Source organism: Calonectris borealis, chromosome 1, assembly GCF_964195595.1.
Source record: "Calonectris borealis chromosome 1, bCalBor7.hap1.2, whole genome shotgun sequence".
Classification (NCBI taxonomy): Eukaryota; Metazoa; Chordata; class Aves; order Procellariiformes; family Procellariidae; genus Calonectris; species Calonectris borealis.
The window spans coordinates 122,010,175-122,018,144 of NC_134312.1; positions in this window are offsets into that span (position 1 = coordinate 122,010,175).

Here is a 7,970-nt window from a genome sequence, read left to right on the forward strand (position 1 = left end):
TGAATTCATCTTTTACATCTTTGGCACAGCAGGGACGTGTCCGCAGTTCCCCTGACATTTATAGGACAGCCTTATCTTTAATAGCTTGTCTGGGTCTGGTTTGCCGGGCCATTAAAGCACCTCTCACCTAGTGCCTAGTCTGGGCACTTTGGCAGGCTTACCTCACCCTGGGAGGAAACCCGCGGCTGCCAGGACAAGAGCCACTCATAGCAATCACTTCGCCTTGCACCGCGCTCTTGGGTCACTTACGCAGAGTGAGCAACCTCTGCGTGGGCCATTTTCTACTTATTTAAAAGCCCAAGCCCTGGTAGTCTGTTTTTGTGAAGGTCTCTTAGCCATCGGTGGAGACATTGCTAGTACTTAAAAATCTTCTTACACACAGCCTTGGACTGTTTGAATGAACAAGGGCAGCCAGATTGCAGTCCTTCGACTGATGACTGCATGGATGTTACTGACTGGGCTGTACAACGGGATGGGTGCGACAGCTTTGGGGTGTATGCGTGCATTACACTACAGCCAGGAGAGCTGTTACGGCATCTCCTCGAGTGCCTAGCAGTTGGGAATGCCTTCGCTTCTGCTGTGCAACACCAGACCTCACAAAGTCCACTTTGCAAAAGTGTACAAGTCCCTGGTTGAAATCTACCTCTGAAGTATCTTCCTCTTAATTCTTCTAAAATGAGATGCCCCGAACTAGCAGATGCTTTCAAATGTGTGCTGGAAAACACAGAGCTGACTCTTCGAGCCAGCCACGTCTTTCTGCAAGATTAAAGGGAGTGAGAAAGTTCTTCCTGGAGAGGAGATGCTAGGTGGGTTTTGCCTTCTGGAAAATAAACCATCGTCAATGTAACATATGGTCAAACTACTGACTTCTGGTCATGACCATCCTGGTATAACAACAGTACTTCATCTTCAGAAAAAGATATTGAGCTTCCGGCACACTGAAACAACCAGCAAGAAGGAATTACTTACAAGGGAATACAGGAGTGTGGAGACTTGGTGGCAGGCGTGGCAGCTGTCCATGTGCACTTACTGGGCAAGTTGGGAAGAATCCACGTGCTGTCGGCTTTGCTTTCCTGACTTCCCACGCAACTGCCGTTCACGAGCAGGCAGGTCTTGGTCAGCTCCTGTGTTGCAGAAATAGAGACCCACAGTCACCTGGGAGGAAAAGCGGGCAGGCAGGCACCTGGGCAATAATTGTTGAAGGCAAGGAATGACTTCCATGTTTGGGTGTGAAAGCAGGGTGGCCAGCCTGCCTGGGGCATCCCTACCACGGCATTTCAGAAGCCCGGTTCTACAAATGCATCAAATTGCTCTTTTTGGAGTGGTATACTAAACCACATACACAGTAAACCATCACCTGGCCACCATCTCCAGTAAGTCTTCCCCTGCTCTAATGTACATTGAAGTATCCCCTCCACTAGAAAATTTGGTGCTCTGTATTGAATTATTCAGTCAAGAGCAATATTTTTCACCCTAGCAGTGAAGAAACTGTAGATAAGTTTACCCAGCAATAATTTGAGAATACTTGTATGGTGGTAGCAGGCCTCAAAGGGCCAGAGGACACCTCTACTCTGGCATCCAAGTGTATTAAAGGTTGAGAGAGAGAATCAATAGGAACAAAACATCAGGGAAGGGCAGCAAAGGTGCTCAGGGATACAAAGCAAGTTCCGCGGTAAAGCAGCTTAAATAGAGGAGGATTCATCAGACTGGAAATGAGACTAGTAGCTGGTGGTAAGAGCGGGCTGTAAATCCTGGGGGATCTGGAGAAGGTGACTGAGAAACACTTTTTTGTTTCTCAGCATCAAATAATAAGGCAAAAGAAAATTATCAAGAACAACTATAGGAGCAGAGCAGCTAAAAGTGGAACCAGAAAAGAATTAAACAAGATTGCAAAGGTCGAGTTCTTTAGTGGCTTTTAAACACACTGGCCCTAATGGTACCTGTGCTCTGTGAACACGGTAATTTGCCGTGCTGGTTTCTCTGTATTGCTGGTGCACATACAGAGAAAAGGAGGAGACTGGTTTTATAGTTTATTCTCAGCATCTGCTACTGACCAATAGCAGAAACAAGGGTTACATGGAGCTTTGGTGTGACCCTCTCTGGTGTGACCCTTTTGTGCTAAGGAAACCAGCTGCATGGAGAAAAGACACATGAATTCGGTAATTGGAAGTCTCTTTTCTGGCTTGTTCACAAAATGGATTTGCCCTGATTCAGCCTTTTTTGAATAAAGGGGCCTTGCAGCTCAGTAGGGTCATGGTTGGAGAGTTGTGTCTTACTTTGATTGATGATGAAAGTTGGCGTTAACCTGCTTGTTGTAGCATAGCCTGCCCTATCTTCCTACACTATTGTGGTGGTGCATTTTGCAATTACAGCAAGTGTAATGCTCTCGTTAACTTTGCTGTAGTAGGAATTCTCAAGGGCTTCCTTCTACGTTTAACTTCAGATTGAGAACAAAGACATAATTTTGATAGAAGCAATCCAGTGACACGAAGAAGAGACACCTAATTTCTAAACACAGAGGACTGCCTGCAGAAGGACCAGGCCTGCTGCCACTGTGGAGGGGAGGGAATGTGGGAGCTACTGCCCCGGGGAGGGAATGCAGGCAGCTGACAGGAGGATGCTGGAGCCAACATGTGCAGCACAGATAGCAGAAGCCAACAGGTCTGCAGAGCATCATCTTCATCCCAGGCCATAAAGCCACCGCTCTGCCCCTCCTCGACACCCGGGCCGCCTGCAGTGCCTGCGAAGCCCAGCTGACTCACAACGGCCAGGCAAGCAGCCAGCACGCTGTTATGGCTGGGTCCTGATTATCTAATTAATCCGTGGCTCGACATGTTAGGCAACCAAGGGCAGCCTTAATTACCATTTCTGCCATCCTCCTTCTGCTCTCTTGCTCGCTTCACCCACGTGGCGGGAGCTCCTCTGAAGCAGCACGGCGGGGATACCTGAGGTCAGCACCGTGCTTTCCCGGCGGTTTCCCCACTGTCCGGGAGGATGGGGCTGCGGTTCACTCCCTGCAAGTTTGGCTGTCCCTGAAACACAGAAATACACCACACCGTTATTCTAGCCATAGCAGAGGGCTGAAACGGCCCGCAGCGTGCAGCCGAGCTTTTTCCTCAGCCAGAGGCACTGGGGCGTCTCCGAAGATGGAGGTCAACAATCTGGTGTCACCGCCTGGCCCTGTGGCCGAAGCTTGAAGCAGGATGGCAGGCAGGGGACACCGGGCCGCCTCCACGCCAGGTGCTGAGCCACCTTTTCTCCTCTGGAGACACCGACCCCGGCCCCATAAAGCAGCAAGAGACCACGAGGGTGCAGGATGGTCACGCCAAAACGGCTTGGACCCCGCAGCTGACAAAACCTCTCCTGGCAAACCTTGCCTCCTGGCGCTCTTCCCCCCCACTGCCAAAACTGTTGCTTCTTGGGAGGGACTAAAGGAAAAAAAAAAGTTCATTTCCTTGCGAGCCAGGATTTGTGTCAGCCTTGAGTGTATCTCCCCAAGCAAATCCTTGTTTACCTAATGAATTAACTGGGAAGGAGCAAAAGTCACTTGAGAGTAAAGAAGCGATAAGCCGCAGTGTATCAGAGGTAGTTATCATGCTTTCACAACTGAGGTCACCAGTTACCAACCAAAATGTTGGCAAACTAGATTTTACAAGTATTTATTTTTTTCTTTTTTTTTTTTTTCTGGTGATGCCCATCTCCACCCTTTTGCGGTGGGGCGGAAAGAGAGGAGAGGCAGGGGGCTGAAATTATTAGGGCTGTTTTTGCAGGTCTTTTCCCCCTTTGCTGGCAGGTGGCTCCCTGCCCCGGTGGGTGCCAGCCCCGAGGGAGGCCTGCAGCGGCTGCAGGGCCCCACGCAAGCCCCCTCTCCCCTCCAGCCCCGGCTGCGTGGGCGCGCTGCCTGTGCCCCGTCTTTCCCCATGGGGCAGCTCGGCGGAGCTGCAGGAGCGACATCGAGCTGTGGGGATCACCGGAGAAAGCCCGGTGCCAGCTGCCCCCCTCCAGGCCGGGGTTTGCACCCTCGCTTGAGGGCACCAGAGCCGCTTTGTGTTTCAGCTGAGCACGTGGGGAGCCAACGCCACGCGTCCAGCTGCGGGGACAGCCGCCCGCCAAGCCCTGGGTGAAGGTGGGCGACCTCCCCGGAGCGCCCCGACACCCCTCAGGCACCCGCCTGGGAACAGCAGCACGCGGGCACCTCCCTCGCCACCGCCACAGGCCCCAGCATCACCCCTGCCAGGAGCAGCCATCCCAGCCCTGAAGCCATGCTGAGATGGCTACTGCAGGAGGACTTCATGGAGGGAAAAGCATTACTGGCTTTCCACCTTCTAAAATAACGTTGCGTTCTGCTCGTTGTGTTCAGTTCCCTTAACATCTGATACTAAAAAATGGCAAGAGTGGGGTTTTCATTTGTTCGCTCACCCAGAGTGGATACAGACGTATTTTCTAGATGCCCAGAGAACAAAGAAACAAGACCTGGCTCTTGGCTAGGTCAACATCTACATTCCTCTCTGCTGGAGGATTTCTCGTGTATCTCTTCAAGGGTTGGTTAACTCCTGGCGTGGTGTTGCAAGACTGCACGGATGTCCTTGCAGTTACCTGTCACTCTAAAATCTCTGCACCGCTACACCCAGGGTCCGGATTCATATTTAAATTAAGATATGCCTAAAACCACTGTAGTTTTGAAGGTAACCTTAAAAATTGCCTGAAATGTAGGAATCCCAATACCGTCTATGTGCGACGGCAGACAACCTGAAACAGTACCGAAGGATGGAAGACTCTGACCTTCCCGTATCTTTTGGAGGCCTTGACACGACACCAGTGAGCTGCTCCCCTGCTGACGGTCTCAGCAGTCACACGCCATGAACATGCGGGCTGGGTGGGAAGTGTGGGCAGAAAGAGGCATGGGGCCACTGTGGACAGTCTGACTGTAGCCAAGGATAGCTGAGAGGAGCAAGGTCCAGTGCAAACATCTCCCCACACTGCCTCCAGTGCAGTTTTAAGTCACCTTATATCACAAAGTGAAGATACGTCCTCTTTTGAATACCAAAACTCTCACCTACGTCCCAATACTCCTCCTAACCCCTGCCTGAAGCTTCAGCTATCATCTGATCAGCCGTCAAATACATCTGACCTATTGTAGGTGTCCTGCAATGGCCCCGTAACTCTCTTCTAAATAGAGAAGCTTGAGACGGCACAAGACTGGACAAAGGATAAATGGAAATATCCACTGGAGCTGGGAGGCAAGCCAAGAGCCCGGGCATGCTAACACGCAATTCTGCAGCTGCTGCCAATAACTGAAAATATATGACAAAGAGCATAGGCTAATGTTTATAGAGTACTTTGCAGATAGGAGATTGCAATTATTAGGTTATCAGACTGCACTGATAACTCCAAAAGGAAGAAAATCAAGACACTCATTAAGTAGACTGAGAGAGAACAAGATGAACTCAGCGGGGCAGAGAGAGATAGAGGTGAACTTGCCCCATTTAAAGCAAAACACCATTTTCTTGCTTTATTTTAAAGAAATGGTATTGCTGTCACTGAGCAAGACAAATGCAACATCAGTTTAACAGAATCATGGAGTGACCCAGAATGGAAGGGACCTTGGGAGGTCCCCAGTCCAGCCGTCCTGCTCACAGCTGGGTCAGCACTAAGTTCAGCCCAGGTTGCTCAGGGCTTTGTCCTCTTGGGTCCTGAAAACCTCCAAGGATGGAGACTGCACAAGCTCTCCAGAAAACCTGCTCCACCGCCCGACTGACCTTCTAGCCTAAAGCCAGAACCTCCCCGGTTTTCAGATTTATTCAGATCTTACTGAAAGCACAGACACTTCCCGGATCAGAGTCAATCTTTGAACAGGCTGAGAAGCAGATTCCTCCTCTTTTCAAGCCCCTCCACGACAACAAAGTTACCTGGTTAATAGGCATGGCTCCCATGCAGTCTGCCATTAGAAAAGCAGCGTCTTCAGTAATAGATAAGCCATACTTACCACCTTCAGTGTATCAGCCGAGTGCCTTCCCTGCGCTCCAGCGCTGAGCTTATATGTGCCCGGTGGCAGGGGACACCAATGAGTGGCGGCAAGCGCTCTGCGGAGGGACGCTGATTGGGTCCTGCCCCACACCTAATTATGCCCAGCACCTGATTGCTCTCCGAGCGTAAATGATTGGGGTATAAAAAAAGATAAGCAACATATTGTTGATTTTAATTCATACTTATCTTCAAAAGTGCTCTCAACCCATCCCCCAGCAATTTTGTGGTGGTTTTAGAATTTCTGATCTGATTTTGCATCTCATACTAAACCGGCTGCTTAAACCCGGCTTGTCTGTGTCAGCATGTGCCTTGCTGAATCAGGCATAAGCAATGACAGAAATGACATATTACGTTAGGTGCTGTCTGATATGGACTCTCTGTGTCCTCCGGGAACCTAGGGTTAGTCTCCGCACCACCTCCAGCCCTAAACCTCTTTCTCTTTCTCATGCTAGCTCCCGCTACTCATGCAACTGCTTTACTGTTAAATCAGCCGAAAGCAGTGAACGGCTTCTGCTCCACGGTGATTCCCAAATGCCGGCTGGGCAATTAGGAAATTATCTGGGTGCAGATTTACTGGAAGAGGAAGAGCCCACGGGAATTTCAGTCCCTCCTTTCCTCGTCCCTTCCCACAGCTGGGACAGTGCACCTGGCCTGGGCTGGGGCCATGCTCCCCCAAAACACAGTCACAAAGGAAACTTCATCGCTATTCAGGTGATCAGGCGAGAATAAGGCTTATTGGAATGCTTATTTTGGAATTAAACCTTACAAAGACATGACTGTTGTAGGTATCAGCACAGGAATGACATTACCTTTGGTCTTTTTGCAATAAATGAACTCTCTGGAAAACATTGCCAGAGGTAATCCGTTGTAGAAAAATCTTGTGGGCTATCTGATGTGACGTAGAGCATGCAGGTCTCTTGTAAAGAGGCTGCAAATAACCCTAACCCCGGCAAGAATTGTGTTTTCTGGGCATTGCAGTTACAGAATAACCCAGCCACCCCTTCTTGGCTACCTCCTGAAGCAGCGTGTGCTTGAAGTGAAGCCACGTTAAAAAATAAGATTCTTCCCTTCAGTGACCAAACTGCAAGAAATAGTGATCTTTTCAACCTCAAAGGAAACCGAGATTTAGATGGGTATTGAAGGGACAGAAGATCATTTTGAAGTAAAATACTTTGTTTAGAGAAATTTTTTTTTTAATGAAAGGTTTTCTTCAGAAAAGGTCTAAATGGCAAGTTTGGGGACTTTGGAAAATAATCCCCTTTTTTGGGGCAAGGTAAAAGCTGTTAGCTACATCTGATCAGAATGCTCAAGTAATTTACCCACCACCACCATCCCCAGAGCTGCTATGCAGTCTGACTCTGTTCGGCAGCAGCAGCCGTACGGGCACGCACGCAACGGGTTTTGCCCCCGGCAGGTGGGGACGGCAGGCGTTTTGACACGGGTTTTCCTGCTTTGCCTGTGCCTGGGTTAAGAGCAGAGGAGGAGCTGGCCCGCGGGGGCCTGGCTGGGGTCTGCACTGGCATCCTTGTCGTGTTTCCACTCCGCACAGACACACCAGGCACTTCACAGCCCGTGCACATAATAAAAACCTGACTCCTGGGTTCTTGCCTTGCCGTTCTGCGGTGCTTGTGTTACGAAGTTGAAAAAACACGAGACCACATCACACGGCTGTTTGTTCCACAGCAGGCTTGCACCGCCCTGTCCTTTATCTGAACAGTCACCTTGCAGCTTTTACCCCGCAGGATCCCGCTGACTAAACGGCAGCGTCCTCAGGCCGGGAAGCAACAACCGGAGAGAACCAGCCAACCGGCCATAAAAAGAAAGGGAGGCACAGGGAGTGACGGAGGTGGCCGAGAGCACTGGGATGGCTCCTGGCTCCCACGAGAAGGTGTGATGGGACAGTTCATGCCGGTGCACAGGGAGAGGGCCTGTGCTTTTAAATC